Genomic DNA, 14,854 nt, shown 5'->3' with positions numbered 1-14,854 from the left:
GCAGAGGAAAGCTCGAAAATGTGAATAGTAAAGGCTATCTAAAGCAGAACAAAGAGTTCAGTATTAACGTATTTATTTATTTAAACTTTTTCTTCTAAGCTGTCTCTTGAGTTGAGGGCCTGATTCATGGTATTTTGGCCCCCAGCAGTTGGTGGTGCTCAATCTGTCATAGTAAATAATGGATGCTGTGAGCCACCCCTTAGTAGTTTTAGAAACAGTTCTGGCTTCCAGACACAAAGGGCCAGCTGGTGGCTGGGACATGTTATTACCTACGTGTTAGCACCTTGCTAACACGGAGGAGATACCACCCCATCTCTTCCAGGACTTTTGAAAGAGGAAACCATTTTTTTCTCCACTAAAACATGAGTAATACTAGCTGTGAGGTTATCTCATTTGGCTTAGCCAAACACAGCAGAGTTTAAACGGTTCCTAGTTCCCGGGTTCATTCCACAGCTCTTTCGGTTCATCCACCACAGATCAAATGAGAATTTGAACAGCAAACCTCCCTTTCTGGCGAGCCAAGGAAACCCTGCCCAGCGCCTACACGGGCAGATATGTAACAGTGATGCCACGCTCAGCTCTCCCCATGGATTGCCGTCGTCTTACTCTTCTGATGACAGCTCAGGAGCAGTAGAGAAATCTAATTTCTCAGCATCAGATTTATGGCTGAAGTGGGCCTATCTGACAAGGGAAGGCATTGTGCTTGTTCAAGCTGATCAAGAACCTGAGAGCAATTTCTATGGAAAAAAGGTCCACTTTAATAGACAGATATTGAAAGCGATCTCACAAATTGCTCAGGGCTTCAGATGAACAAAACACAAGAAGGATTTGCTTTTCAGCTGCTTCCGCCTTCTTCTTTTCCCAAACCCACACTGGTTTCAACATGGATGTGGTGCCTAAACAGCCCCTAAGCATGCACGAGACTCTGTCCAGACCTCTGTGCCCCTCATCTTCACACAACAGGGAAAGTTGACAACAACCATCTGGGGTTTGATCTAGCTTGCACACCCTCCAGGGAACGGCAAGCGTCTCCAACACAATGCCCAATACTAACTCAAAGCCATCTACACCGCTACTACAATGCACAACCACAGCAAGAAGGCAGCAGGTAGTGAGCCACATCTTCAGGAGCCCACGTGGGCCAGCACAGTTGGCAGCACCCATCTTACCAGCATTGGAGGCCAAGGGCATTCAGAAAACCCTACAGCATGTGGTGTGTTAAGCTCAGAGCTTGCCCCCAGTACAGCACACCAAGGGTTAACATCAGAGTGCAATAAATGCACTATCAATTTAGTCCAGTTTTTACAAGGCTTATTTGTCTGCCTTTTCGAGATATTCTCCACCAGGGTCTTGAACACAAGCCTGAAGTAGGGGGTGGATGGAGACCAAGTACGTGAGCAGGGTTTTATGAGGCGAAGTGAAGGGCCATGAGCAGGCACCGCCCGCCTGATAACCCTGGAGAGAAATTGTGGATTGAAATGCCTAAACCAGGCTCAACCAGCAACGGGATGGAAAGGTTTCTGCTCTGGTTATTGTCATCGTAGGTTTGGGTCCTAAATGTTTACCTCTCTGGTTGGAAGCCCAAGGTTCAGACTCCCCAATGGTGCAGATGGTGATGGATGTACGGGGAATTTCTAGACAGCGCTGGACTCCCGGTCGCAGAGCAGCCCTCCTCTGATTTACTGAGCTGTGCGACAGGCAGGGACAGATCCCATCCCTCCCTCTGCTCGCTGCGCTACCCCTTGCTAGCCTCCCGTAAAGCTGTGTCTCACCCAGAGGCACTGCCTCCAAAGGTACAGACAAAACCCCAACTAACAGCACTGCCATCAGAGGTCTCTGCTTGCAAAAGCTGATCCCAGTTCCCTGCGTTCTCCTACACACCACTCACCAGCACACGGTGAGGTCTCTTCTGTGCTAACTCCACACTGATCCTGACAGTCCCCTGGCAGTGCTCAGCAATTGCAACGCAAGGTGTCCCTTGGTGGACATTCACAGGCTCTCCCATGTCCTTCAAACTCTTCAGAAGGACTCCCACAGCAGCACTGCTCTCACACAAGCCCATACTCTGGGACACAGAGGGTTGCATCCAGTAGCAACACTCTACAAACCAGGATTTTGGGGCTGCCCCATCACACAGGTTAGACCCAGGCAGGCCACCAGGTCAGGAGCCTTTGGTAAGGAGCCTGCACATGAGCTGTGCAATGGAAAACGAGTAACCAGAGCTAACACTGCGATAATATCTCAGAATAATCACACACTGAGCTCCTACCATGTTGTTTATAAAGCCAAAGCAGGCAGCAATCCAGACAGAACCACACGGGAATGCTGCAGGAATGAGCGCACAAGGCCCCTCGCTTGCACAGACAGGACATAAAACAGAAACACGGAATTTATTCCACTCTATACTGGGCTGGACTGGATCTTCTCCTCCCTCCGCTCTGCGGATTAGCAGCCACTAACAATGCCTCTCATGGTAACTCTCAGGTTGTTTCCAAAAACTTTATTCTGTTTGTAATTTCTCATACCTGCTAATCTCTCCCGGACGTCCTCAACTGCTCCAGAGCAAGGGTCAGGCTGAGCCACGTGTCGCAAGGCTCACTGGGACTTTCTTCACCTTGCTGCCTGCCTGTCATCCCTGCTGCTGCTCACGGAGGCAATGCAAAGACAACGGATGGCTTCTGGATGCTCAGCTCCAGTGCTTCTTTCTGTAGGAAGGAAAATCAGTGGGAATTTTAAGAGCGTGTTGAATGCAAGCTCAGATGGTAAGTCAGTGTCAGCTTGTCCAGAGGACTCACGAGCGGCTACAGCCCTGCCTCAGGCATTTCCAAGGGCCCCAACTGCTTGTCTTTGCAGCTTGGAAGACCTTTCAATGTCACTTTTGCAGTCTCATGACTGCTTCCAGAGTCCATACGCTCCTTCTTCCCAGCATAAAACTCCAATGACCCTTTTAAACAAACAAAGCCAGCAAGGTAGCACTCAGAAGCATCTCTACAAAAACTAACAAGCCCTTGCACTCCACCAACCACAGGCCACTTTCCGGGAAGAAGGCAGGATACGGACACAAGGGAAGGGATCACACAGCAGTTGCTGCAAAGAAAGAGACTCCTGTTTCCAGCATAGAAAGGTTTGCTATGCACATAAACCCTGTGCCCATCTCTTTTTCGTCATGCTGATAACAATTTCGTCCAGTCCTGACCCTCTTTCAGTAGACAGAGTACCTTTTCCATACGAAGCTCACCCCGCCTCACCCTTCAGCCATGCACCCAGAGCGACAGAAACGATGAAGCCACATGGCCCTGTGGTTTCTGATGGCAAAACCCCACGCTCTGACACAGGGCATGGATCTAGAGCTTTTATGGCAGTCTGGAGTGTAAGAGCCTCCGAAGAGCTACTCATAAAAGGAACACGAGGAACTGCTTTTCAATACAATTCTCTTATTTTTCCCCCTTTTCCTTTTTACACTCCAAAGGGAGAACAACTTCGGCTTCAGTGGAAAAACAGAGAAGGACACCAGGAATTATTTACTTACTGCTGCCTTTTTTTCATCACATTTTCCTCCCTTTAGGACTTGGCCCTGGCTGATTTCCCAAGCAAGAACTGAGAGAGCCAACGGTTCATCCATCTCTATTTAAATTACTTTTGTACTGCACTGAATAATTGTGCCTCCATTTTACTCCAGGGCTAAAGGTGACTGACTTAAAGGTGATTATCTTTTGTTAATAGCCTGCATTACTGAGCAAGATCTCGGAATTACCTTTGTAATCCTTCCCCACACTTTAATGTTGCTATTATTATTAATATTGCTCTTTAAAACATACTTTTCTCCTGTCATGTGGAGGCAGCAACTGCTGCTTCTCAGGGAGATGGTGAAAAGGCTGCCTGATATTATCAAGCAGGAAGCATCCAGTGCATCACACCACTTTTTTCCTTAAAGGTGGTGGGGGTTTGAGTCTAGCTATGAACGAGGAGGACTTGATTAATTGATTCAGGATGGCTGCAGCTGGGCTTCCACAGCCAATACGGACACCACAGATTTGGGAGCATATTTAAGCATTCCGTAAGATTTGTACAATATGTTTTATCTTTTAAATAAAACCATTTCCACCCTGACATTCCACTGCAAGCCCTGGGGCTGACTGGGCACTTGCACTGGTAGCCTTTCTTTTCCCAGGTTCGGACTGGGATACCATCCCAAATCCAGTGGATGCAAGTCCAACTTCAGAGGCAGCATCAGTGACTTTGGACTTTTTCATCCTTCTCAGGATTTAGAGAAGCTCATTGACACAGTTTCAGGAAGGTCTTTAACCAAGCCAGCTCACACAGCACTCCTGAAATACCCCATCAGGAAATCCCAGCACACCATAAATAATTGGTATTAGGCTTATATTTTTCATGGCCCAGACTTTCTACAGTTTCTGCTCTAACAAATCACGTTTGTCAAGCTTTCCCCACATTGTCTGCTGAACACTGAGCACCAGCATTGTTTGACGGGTGTTTGCTAAGCACTCAAAGGAGAGGCTCTGGAAGGACTCTGTGCCCAGCAGCACTGCTAAAGCTTGAATCTACAGTATTTCACACATACTTGCACACTGTATGTTACTTCCAATGTCTTCTACCTGTTCTGTCTTCTCCTTCTGTATCTATATTATTGTTTGCTGCCTCCCATATAAAGGAAACTAGCTGAATGCTTGTGGAGAAGTGTCTAATTTGGTTTAAGTCAGGCTAACATTTTCTATCGTCATCAGCGTTGCACCCAGGTATGTAGTATGTAAATTCACCAGTGTATTGCAGGCAAAAGGTAAATGTCTTGCTATTACAGATAAAATGTTATGAACTTTTAATGCGAACTATTATTATTAAGCAGTTAAACATCCAGAGGTGGAGAGAAGAAATACCCTTCCCATACTGAACTTTAAGTGGTGAGATGCATAAACAAGTGATGTATTTCTTTCACATAAAATGCGTATTAGAATGCCATTACTAAGCTCAAAACAACGGGCGTTCAACGGTAAGGAAATAGCCATGGCACCCCATCAATTAATCCCACACTACTTTTCCTGCCACATTTGGTGCCAACTGCTGCTTATGAGACCCTAAAAATTTAACACAGCCTTGAAGCCTGTTCTCCACTCACCAGCATCCAGCTCCCAGCAACTCCCCATGGACAGGTAGGAGTGTCAGGAGAGACCTGATCTCCCTGCCGTGCCATTCAGAGGAGGGTGGGCCTGATCCAGACCCACCATCCAGTACAACCAGAAACCTGCCGCTTTGACCAGGTCAGGCTGGGAGATAAGATTGTGTGAGGCTACTGAAGTCACCTGGAAATTTTGTTTCATTCCCTGCTTTGACCTGGATCTGGGTTGGAAGCTAAACTCGCGTGCAAGAAATGCAAGAGGCCAGATCCAGGATACAAATGTCCCACACAGGTGTGCAGTCTGGTTCTGCTATCTTCCCTTCACATCATCTTCCAGTGCACAAGACACCAGTCTGACTTTCTACCAAAAAAAGACCCCATAAGCAGTAGTTCTAAAGGGAAAGGAGCCGAGAGCAGTAGGGAAAGACCCCCAGCCTGCAGACAGCAAATGCATCAGCATTTCACAACACAAAATCACACAATTTCTGGAGAGCCACACATGTCCCCAACCCACTGTGGCTCTCCAGGGAAGGGGAGGCCACACTTCAGGCTGGAAGCACCTTTCTGCACCTGACAAGTTATAAACTTATTTAACAACTCATCATCTGTCATTACTTACAGCTTTACGCATAACCAGAACTTCTTAGCTGGCTGCACACATCATGGCCACGGTCGCCAGAAAATAAATGCCCATGGCTGATGGCCTCACTTCTATGCAGAAATTCCACCCTGGGACTGAATACAAAATATTTAAGTTTAATCATTGCACTTGTCAGATGATTAAATCCACTCAGCATTTGGCCTCTCATCTTCTCATGCCCGTTTAGATTAAAATCATCCATGCTTGCCCTGCCCATAGCACCTTATCATTCAGCAGAGGCTAGGCTCAGGTGGATAAAGTGCTGGTATATATCTCAGTCCTGAAAATAACCTTTCAAATAGCTCCCACTGCAAACCTTGCATTATTGTGGCTGCAATCAGTCCACAGTGCTATCCAGGATGGTTGTTTCACTGCCCCAAAACAGCGAGCTGGGCAACAGTAACACAAAACTCCATTTCTCATATTGGTTTTCAAGGAGAGTTAAGCAAGTCAAGGGAAGTGGTCTGAGCAGTAAAAGGGAAGAAAGAGACATGAGGAAAAAATGTAGAAATGTCTGTTTGAGAAAACAGTACTTGGCTTCTGAGAATAAAAAGCTTACTAGTCAGAATAGGCCTTCCCCAAAGCAGAAATTTTCCAGTGTTCCCATAAAAATGAAAGCTATAAAAAAGGATTTTCAATTCCAAAACATACACATTTTCAACTGAAAAGCTTTCAAATGTAAACAGTTTTGTTCAGCCATGATGTTCTGGCTTTGAGTTACTGATAAAGCATGGATGCTTTTAGAAAACGGCAGATACATTCCACAGAAATTTGTATTTAATTAAAATACTTTTTTTTTCCCTTTTCCTTTTTTTTCTTCTTAAATCAAAGAAAAGTTTTGGCAGAAAAGTTACAACAGACTTAACTGTGGTTAGGATTTTTGAATGTGGCCAGGACTGACTTAACTTCGCCTCTGAATGACATCTGTCCTTTGGCTTCGACAGGACACTGCACTGCATCAGAGCTGAGACAGGGTTTTTTTGACCCACAAAAAACCGTAGCAATCCCAAGTTTGATGGCCAAATACATTATTAGTGACAGGAAATCTTCAAGAAGTTCAGTAATTCAGTTCAGCATCTACATTTTGATAACTTGTCTAAAGCTGCAAGATCTGGAAAACAAGACTGAAAATCCCCCAAAGCCGGGCCCTCAAGAAATGTTCTGTATGTCTTTCTCTGAAGCATGTAGAAAAACCACAAGAATAGCCTTTCCTCAAGGTATTTTGAAACCTCAGCTCCTAGTTAGACTGAAGAAGGGCAGAGGCAAGCGGAAATGAAAATCATCTGGGGAAATGTTCACAAGGCTGCTTAAAACCTTGTGGAAGCCTCTGTCTGGATTTGGATGAAAGATGGAGACAAGGGCAGCTTCAGGGAACGAAGGAGATTAGAGGCAAAGAAGCTGTTTGCATTTTAGCAGGAAACTTCAGCAATCTTGAATTTCAAAATGGCTGAGAAAAGTGAAATTAGACCAGGCACTGTCCCAGCAGCAGCTGTGATGATCTGAAGAAAGCTCTAAACCTGAATTTAGAGGTGGATGAAGAATGAAACCCAGCTCTGTTCTTCAGTCTCACATCTAGTCTTTAACGCTCAGCACCATGAACATCTTCTTGTCCACCTACTTTCAAACTGAACAACTGAGCAAAATTCACTCTGAATGGGGTCAAAAAAGAGACCTGAGTCTTTTTCCTTTTTAAAAAAACCTCTCAAATGACTGCATGCATGTATGCAGATTACATGGAAAGGAGGCCTGACTTACCTTATCAACCCCTTTCCTGGCACCAGGAAGCTGGTTGCCCAACATCCACGTGGTATTTCTGGAGGCTCCGGCAGCTCCTCTCTATGCCACTAGTGGGTACCAACACCAACCCCCTAAGCTTCTAGGGCCTTGTGCTTGGCTTACCAGCAGCCTGTTGGCTGAAGATAACATGAACTATGGGCCAAATGTACAGCAAATGTTTTGATTTACAGTGTTGAGCTGTGGCAAAAGTACCTGTGCAGGTGGGGAGGAAGCAGTCTGAAAGAAGGGTTTCCTTCCTCAGCTCCTTCTGTCTGGCAAAAGGCTGCAGAAGTCATTCGAAGCCCGGCAGAGCAGGCTGGGAAGGACCCCACATCACCGGGAACACCCATGGCTTTGTACGACTCACCATGTTCTTCTCCACAGCTGAGGAACCTCACTGACTTCAGCTCGGTCACTTGCTCAGAGGCAGTCAGCGATGAGAACAGCTCTAGATCTTGCTGTATACCTCAAAATACACATCCCCGCTGAAGGAAGGACAGTGGACCAACCTCATTACTCAGGTCTCCCAATGATGACAGGAGGCAATGCATTGCCCTCAGAAAGGCTGATAGACCATCAGCCCCCACGGAACGACGCCAGTTTACACTGGGGCAGATCTAACCTTGCTCCTGCACAAGTCAGAGTAGAAAAATATTAAAGCCTTGTTCATAAATCACTGTCAGCCTGTGACAAGGGTTGTCCAAGCTACAATGAGATTAATTGCTCAAGTCGTGATTCCTTCTCCACTCCCGTCCCTGCCCACTCCAGAAGTTGGAGGATCTGGAAACCATAATCCAGCAAACGTGGCTTTTCTTTTCCTTTAACCTGATGGGATTTCAGATGGATCAGCTGCAAAAACACTTCAAAACCATACACAATCTTTCATAAAATTGAAAAAGGGCTGTGGGGCTCCCTGGGCAAACAAGTGCCTAATTATGCAGGCAAAGATGTCATGCAACTAACTATCACCAACTAACTGTTATGTGGCAGATGCCCCTCACAAATCACTCCCGCTGTTTATTTTTATATTTTTCTCTGTCTAGTCACCACATGCAGCCTAAAACAGATCAGCATTTAAAAAACTCACTGCTCTGGAGCAGCACTGAGAAAGACTCTGCTCCTCAACGGAGCAGGAACTCACACTGAAAATGGAGAAAATACTGAAGAGCGCATCAATAGCAAAATCACCCCCCTACAATTATCATTTGACTTTAAATTAATTAAAACACATCTTAACATTCTAAAAACACATCCAGTTGTTGCAATAAGAAGGGAAGGGCTGAGATTTCTCCTGTGTAAAATACCACAGAGCTTTTACTGCTCTCCAGAAGACAGGTAACCTGCACTGAACTCCATCTGCAACTGTCTTAAAACAATCAGTAAGAGACCAGAAAATGGATGCAACTCAAATGCATCTCAGTAAATGACAGTGAATCTGCTCTGGTTCAGTCTGAGGCCAGGTGTATCCAACTAAGCTCTGGGTAGAAACTAAGGTGAGGATTTAAACTGAAGATTGTCTGGAAGATGTGTATCAGTGCTACTACAGGCATTACTAACCTGTGCACAGTGCCACAGTCACTCCTCAGCGCAAAATACATCAGCTCCCAGACCAGAGCTGCCTTGTACCAGCTAAGCTTGGATCCCAAGCATAACACTCGCTAGCCTGGCTGCAGCTGCTCCAAAACACTTACGGAGCACTTAAGGATGTGAGGTTTATTTAGCCTGTGAACTTTTCAGGACAGATGATGCCTCTTTGCTACCTGCATGTACAGCATGAAGCACAGTGGGTCTCTCCTCCTGTTTGGAAACAGTACACAGGTGATGCCACATCAGAATTTATTACCAACATTGCTCAGGCTTTCCCATTCTCAGATGTCACTGCTTTTTCTACACTTTCAGCCCGTCCCAAGACAGGAGGTGGCAGCAGGTCAGTGCGGTTCAGCACTTTCCTTGCTGTTGACCTCCTCATCTGTTGTGAACACAAAAACTCACCTCCTCCCACCTCCCCACTTACTGGAGCCCCTGCCAGCCTCATGCTCTGCAACCCGAGCCCTTTCTGCAGGCCCTCAGCTCAGCCTTGACTGTTCTCAGTAGGAACCACATAGGCTCCATTAATCATCTTTTCTCCAAGTCACCAGTTTTCCGCTCGGCCTCCCGCCCAGCGCTCGAGCATCCTGTCCTCCACGCCGCTCCTGGGCTGCGGCCAGGCCAGCCCCGCACTCACATCCTGACTTCTTCGCACCACGCACATCTGACACCATTTATTAAGCAACACCATTTACTAAGCCATGGCATGCTGGGCTGCACCCCATCTCTTTTCCTGCTCAGACATAATTCTAGGAACAATCTAGATGAGATCATATATAGAGGAAAACTTCTTGCCTGTACTGAGGACCAAGCGGCAGCACTGTATGGTGAACTGCCACGGACGTTTGATACGGTTGCGTTTTTAGCCATTCCCTCCCTTCCCAAATCAAAACAATAAGAGGGGGGTTTCTCAGTGCCTTTTGCTATACAACGTCTGCTAGACTGCAACTAGAAACATCTCATGAAACCGAAGGTTTGAAAAGCCCAGGTACAGACCAGCATGACTGGCCTGAATGCTCCTATCAGCTGCACTGGCAGCATTCACTGTCCTCCTGGGACATGGAGGAGACAGCAACAACTTCTCTCCATTCAGGAATGAGACTTCAGCTCCTCCAAGGCCCTGGGTTTGTGAATGGTGCTTCACAACTCCCCTGCGTTTTCCATAGCCACGCAAAACTGTGGCAGGCAGGCAGACAAAACACCAAACTCAACAGAAAATGTGATCCTCTCTGGGGAAAATTTCAACTTTTCAGCCAGAAAGAGCAAACTGTGTCCCAGAGTGCTTTGAACTTAATGAGGCATGTTATTTTTAGCTTTTATAGATGAAAATGTCATTAAAAGCAAACATATTTCTGGGAAAAAAAGCTAAATTCCCTGCAGTTTGGACTCTTTCGAAGGCCACCTCTACTTTTAACAGAAGATGATGGGTTATAATAATAATAAACACACTGGGCACCTTTTTCCTTTCCACACAGGGTACTGCAGTGTTGCTTCCAAATAGATAACAATATAATTTCCTTCCATTTAAAAATCCATTTGTTACTACCATGTAATTGAGAACCTGGTCTTCTCCTGCCAGAACAACCATCTGAAGTCTGGCTGAAGAGGCAGCACATGGAAACATAACACAAGGCAGATGGCTCTGTACCCAGTCAGGCACAATAATAATCAGTCAAAATCCATACTCATAAATTGAACTAAACGGAAAACTCTGTATGGGCAAGGAAGTTAGTTCATTTTGGGGTTAGTTTTATTTGTCCTAAGGGCTACTGGCATAGAGGATAAGTAGGAGGGTAACTTGAAATCAATCTTGCTAGAAAGCTTTCATCCCAGTGAAAACATCCATGAGCAAAATAGTTTGCAGAAAATGATCATCTGGTGCCTGGGTCTGAATTATAAGAGCACAAAGTTAGGCTCTGACTCCATCTCTGGGCATTCAGGCACTCTGCACCAGAAGCACTTGCAATTCAAAGACACAGTTTTTCAGTGCCAGTAGAAATCAGGCTTCTTTTAATACAAGACCTAAAGCTGAATTTAGGAACCATTCTGGGAACCATGTTGTGAACATTTTTGCTCAAATCCTCGTCCATCTGATAATCTTCCACCACTCTTCAAGAAGTATCTTAAGTAGCAATTTAATGACTTTATCCACATGGATCTTGCCACCTCCTTGCTTTCCCCAGCCCCTCGCACTGGTAAATGTGGCTCCTCAGAACTCACAGTGTGAGGAATGCAGAATTTTCTCCAGGAAAAACACATCCATCTCCCAGGTCAGGGAAATCTGACTCAGTTGTAACATTAACAAAGCCTCTGGTGGACAGACATGAAGAAGGGGGACGTAATCAACATTCTTCCCTAGGTCTAATCTGCTGCTGCACTGGTGCTGATCCCAGAATCCATCTGAGCAACATCATTACTGTGTCTCCAAAGAGGTGTAGCTGAAGGAGGGTGAGAGGCTCTAACTCTGCTTTCCAAACCTTTCGCTACAAACGCCCATGCCGAAACTCTACACTTCCAAAAGCTTCCAGATATTGCTTCCCCTCAGCCCACACATCACTGGGGTCACAGGGGTATCATTCAGGGTTTGATTTACCAAAGGATTAAAAACATCACTGGGAAATGTTTAAACCAAGCACACATTGCACTTGCAGATGTTTACAGGGAGGACTCCATGATCTGTTTTCTGTTTGCACCCTTTCCTGAAGAGCAATCTGTAAGCACATCTGTGCTATCATCCTGGCAGCTGCAGGACACCGCAAGAGCCAGAGCGTAGGTGGGAAAAGAGCAAAGGACTTGGATAAGAGAGCGCCCAGGGTCTGGCAGCATCCTCTACCTGCACGTGGGGCAGTAAGGACCATTCTGCAGAGAGGAGGTGCCTCTGGGACACTTGTAACTGTACACCAGTAACTGGCACAAGATTCTCAGTTCCTGGACTCTCCAGGATCCAAACAGGGTAAGACAAATGGAAGGGCTAGAGGGAGCAACAATTCCAGAATTGTGTATTAAATACAGCACCTGTATATACGTGTGCTTAGAGAACATCAGAGGCCTCAGGACATGTTTGGCTTTCTTCTGAAAAAGACATGCAATGAAGTCTTGTTCAGTAGTAGTTCAGGAAAATATAATTTCTGACATGGGTGGGCTCCAAACCAGAGCTTTAACACTATTGACTTTAAGCTCTGCCTCTCTGGAGTAAGTCTTGATGGATTTATTCTAAGCACCAGGCTAGATTCCCAAATGGTGCCAACCAGCTTTTCATGGAGGCCAGTGGAGCTCTGCCAATCTACACTAACTCTGTATTTACAAGGATTTTCGATAGGTAGAATTCAGAGATTTTGAGAGGTCCAGATTATAAAGAGTAGCACTAAATCAGGAGGGTGAAAAAGGGGGCAATGGGCAGACAGATTTCAAGAGACCATTCATGAGCCTTTGCTTTAGAAGAACATGGGCCACAGCCAGAACAAAACACACACATGTGGCCCCACAGCCTAATTCCAGGAAACCAGAAAGTGAAGTGATATCTACTTTATCATTATCATAAGTAGATGAAAATCCAGCAAATGCTTCAAGAGACAAACCCCTCTGATGTTAAGAGGGAAACTGCCCTCAACTTCTATCTACTTTGGATCAGGCTTTAAAAAAAAAAAAAAAGTGTCAATTTTTTAAAAGTACTGGGATGAGCAAGGAGCAAATAGGTTGCCAGTTCAAGCACCTTTGTGTCTGTAGGTTAGGTGGACAGCTGTGAAAAATCCCTTCTCTCCAAGTATGTTTCCAGGCAGCCAGTTCAGCCAGTAAAGAGCCCCAGAGCACCCAGCCATGCCCCTGCTGTAACTGCTCAAGTCCTTCACAAACCACCACCTCCACCGCAGCAAAGGGAGAGCCAGCTCTGCCCTTGGGCAGCCTTTTTTGTCCATACAAATATGACATGAGAAATTTCAGTGCGTAACTACCTTGCTAAGTAGCATGTAATAGGTAGAAACAATTCAACACATTTTTCAGTCCGTTTTCAGCTCAGATTAACTCACAAATTCTGTCTCTGAGCATCCCAGCACGTACCAAGCTTTACTCCAGACAGAAGTGAGATCAGCATTTGCTCTATGTGTTTTTCCAGAAGGGGTGAAAAAAAAAGGCATTTGAAGGGTGGCATTCTTTTAAAAAAGGGGTCAACAATAGGTCAACAATACAAGAAAATAGGTCATGTCATCTTAATCGGGAAATCATGAATTTGGGGCTGTCCCCATCCTGGTTACACAGCAAGGATCTTTGTTCCAAGCATTAGGCAAAAGCCAGCACTGTTAGCCAAAATAACTTTTCAAGCAAACTCTCATTGAATAAATCTTTTACACTGAAGGGAACATTTTTCAGTACTCTGTTTTTTAACACCATTAACTTTAACTGTCAAGCCTGACAAGTATGGAAAACTGTTTTCTTACAAAAGTTAACATAAAAAACATTTTCCACTAAAAGGAGTTTTGCTCCCTACACATTAACTCTCCATTTTGCCATTTAACTCTAATTGCTATTTTTCTCCATTCCAAATCTTTTTTCCTCTCCAAGATCTGGACTTTAAAGAGTCTGAGTAGACAGACGTTAACACTTGTTTATAGAAGTTCTGTAATGTGGATGTATTGTAATGAACTAATTATATTTAAGAGAAGGAGCTGGGAATAACCATGACCCGTTAATCACATTCATTCACATGCTCCTGTTCATTTTCCCTACTGTTTCCAAGTGTCTAGGTGAATTGTTGAAAATATTCAGGAGTCTAAAAACATTTTGGGACTTTCAGAGCCAAATCATGACATGAATTAACAGCCACAGGGGGTGGAAAGGGAAAAGGAGTCTTGGTCCATTAGGACATAAGCTTACCAGTGGGGACAGGCTGGCCCAGCAACCTGCAGGCACAAGTCTCAGGAGGGGTTCATGTCTCCTGATGTCACCTTCTGAACATCGCACCTAGTCTCAGGTCTCTCCTTAGTCCGTGGAAAGCATCAATACCTCCTGGTGATGGTGTGGGTTGACAGGGGACAGAGCTGTGCTGCACACACTGACGTTAACCGCCGGGGTTAGTGTGCCGTGGGACTCCCTGCTGCTCCCAGCACGCCGCAGCAACAGGCTAGATTACGAAAGGATAAAGCCTGAAGTGATTTAAGACATGTAACTTGATTTTAAAACGTGCACACTAGTGGGATTTGTGTTGATTTACCTCCGTACGTTTCTAAACCGAGTTAAGTGGCTGCACAAATGGTCCAGAGACGTTCCTTAAAACGGGCTCCCAGGAGACGCAGCGATGAGAGGAACCTGCTGAGCCGCTTGTCTGCGTGGATGCGCTTCTCATCTCTGAGCAGGTGAAGGAATCAATATGAAGCTAAGTGAATTAATCTGTATCTGGAACACTTTAATAAATAAAAAGATTTTCAGAAAATTCAGTCCTCGGTTCATTGGTTCTTCCAGAAATCCTCATCTAAGCTGGTAAGAAACAAATAAAACTCCTAATTCACTTCTAGATCAGCCTATTTTTGTGAAACCACCTCTTGTGTTACACCGCGACACACAGGCTGCGGAGCTGGTAGCATACATAGTGTCAGGGGTTGTTGGATTAATCAGTTGCAAAACCAGACAAGACCACTGTGATTTTCACTTCTGACCCCCTGGATAACCCAAGCCATAAGACTTCCCAGAACTTATTCCTTCTAAAACTAGAGCAGATATTTTAG

At 45.3% G+C, this 14,854-nt stretch overlaps 1 long non-coding RNA gene across 1 annotated transcript; it reads right to left on the bottom strand.

The window, feature by feature from the left end:
- Nucleotides 1–2,577: 2,577 nt before the first annotated feature.
- On the bottom strand, nt 2,578–14,438 carry LOC141933235 (uncharacterized). The gene is made up of 3 exons (XR_012626045.1): nt 14,344–14,438; nt 14,007–14,253; nt 2,578–2,705 (listed from the first exon to the last, which is right to left on the bottom strand). It is a non-coding gene; the product is annotated as an uncharacterized LOC141933235 (long non-coding RNA).
- Nucleotides 14,439–14,854: the final 416 nt, after the last annotated feature.

This window comes from Strix aluco, chromosome 21, assembly GCF_031877795.1.
Source record: "Strix aluco isolate bStrAlu1 chromosome 21, bStrAlu1.hap1, whole genome shotgun sequence".
Lineage (NCBI taxonomy): Eukaryota > Metazoa > Chordata > Aves > Strigiformes > Strigidae > Strix > Strix aluco.
The sequence above is the reverse complement of the archived record's forward strand: the minus strand, read 5'-3'. Positions and strand labels throughout refer to the sequence as shown.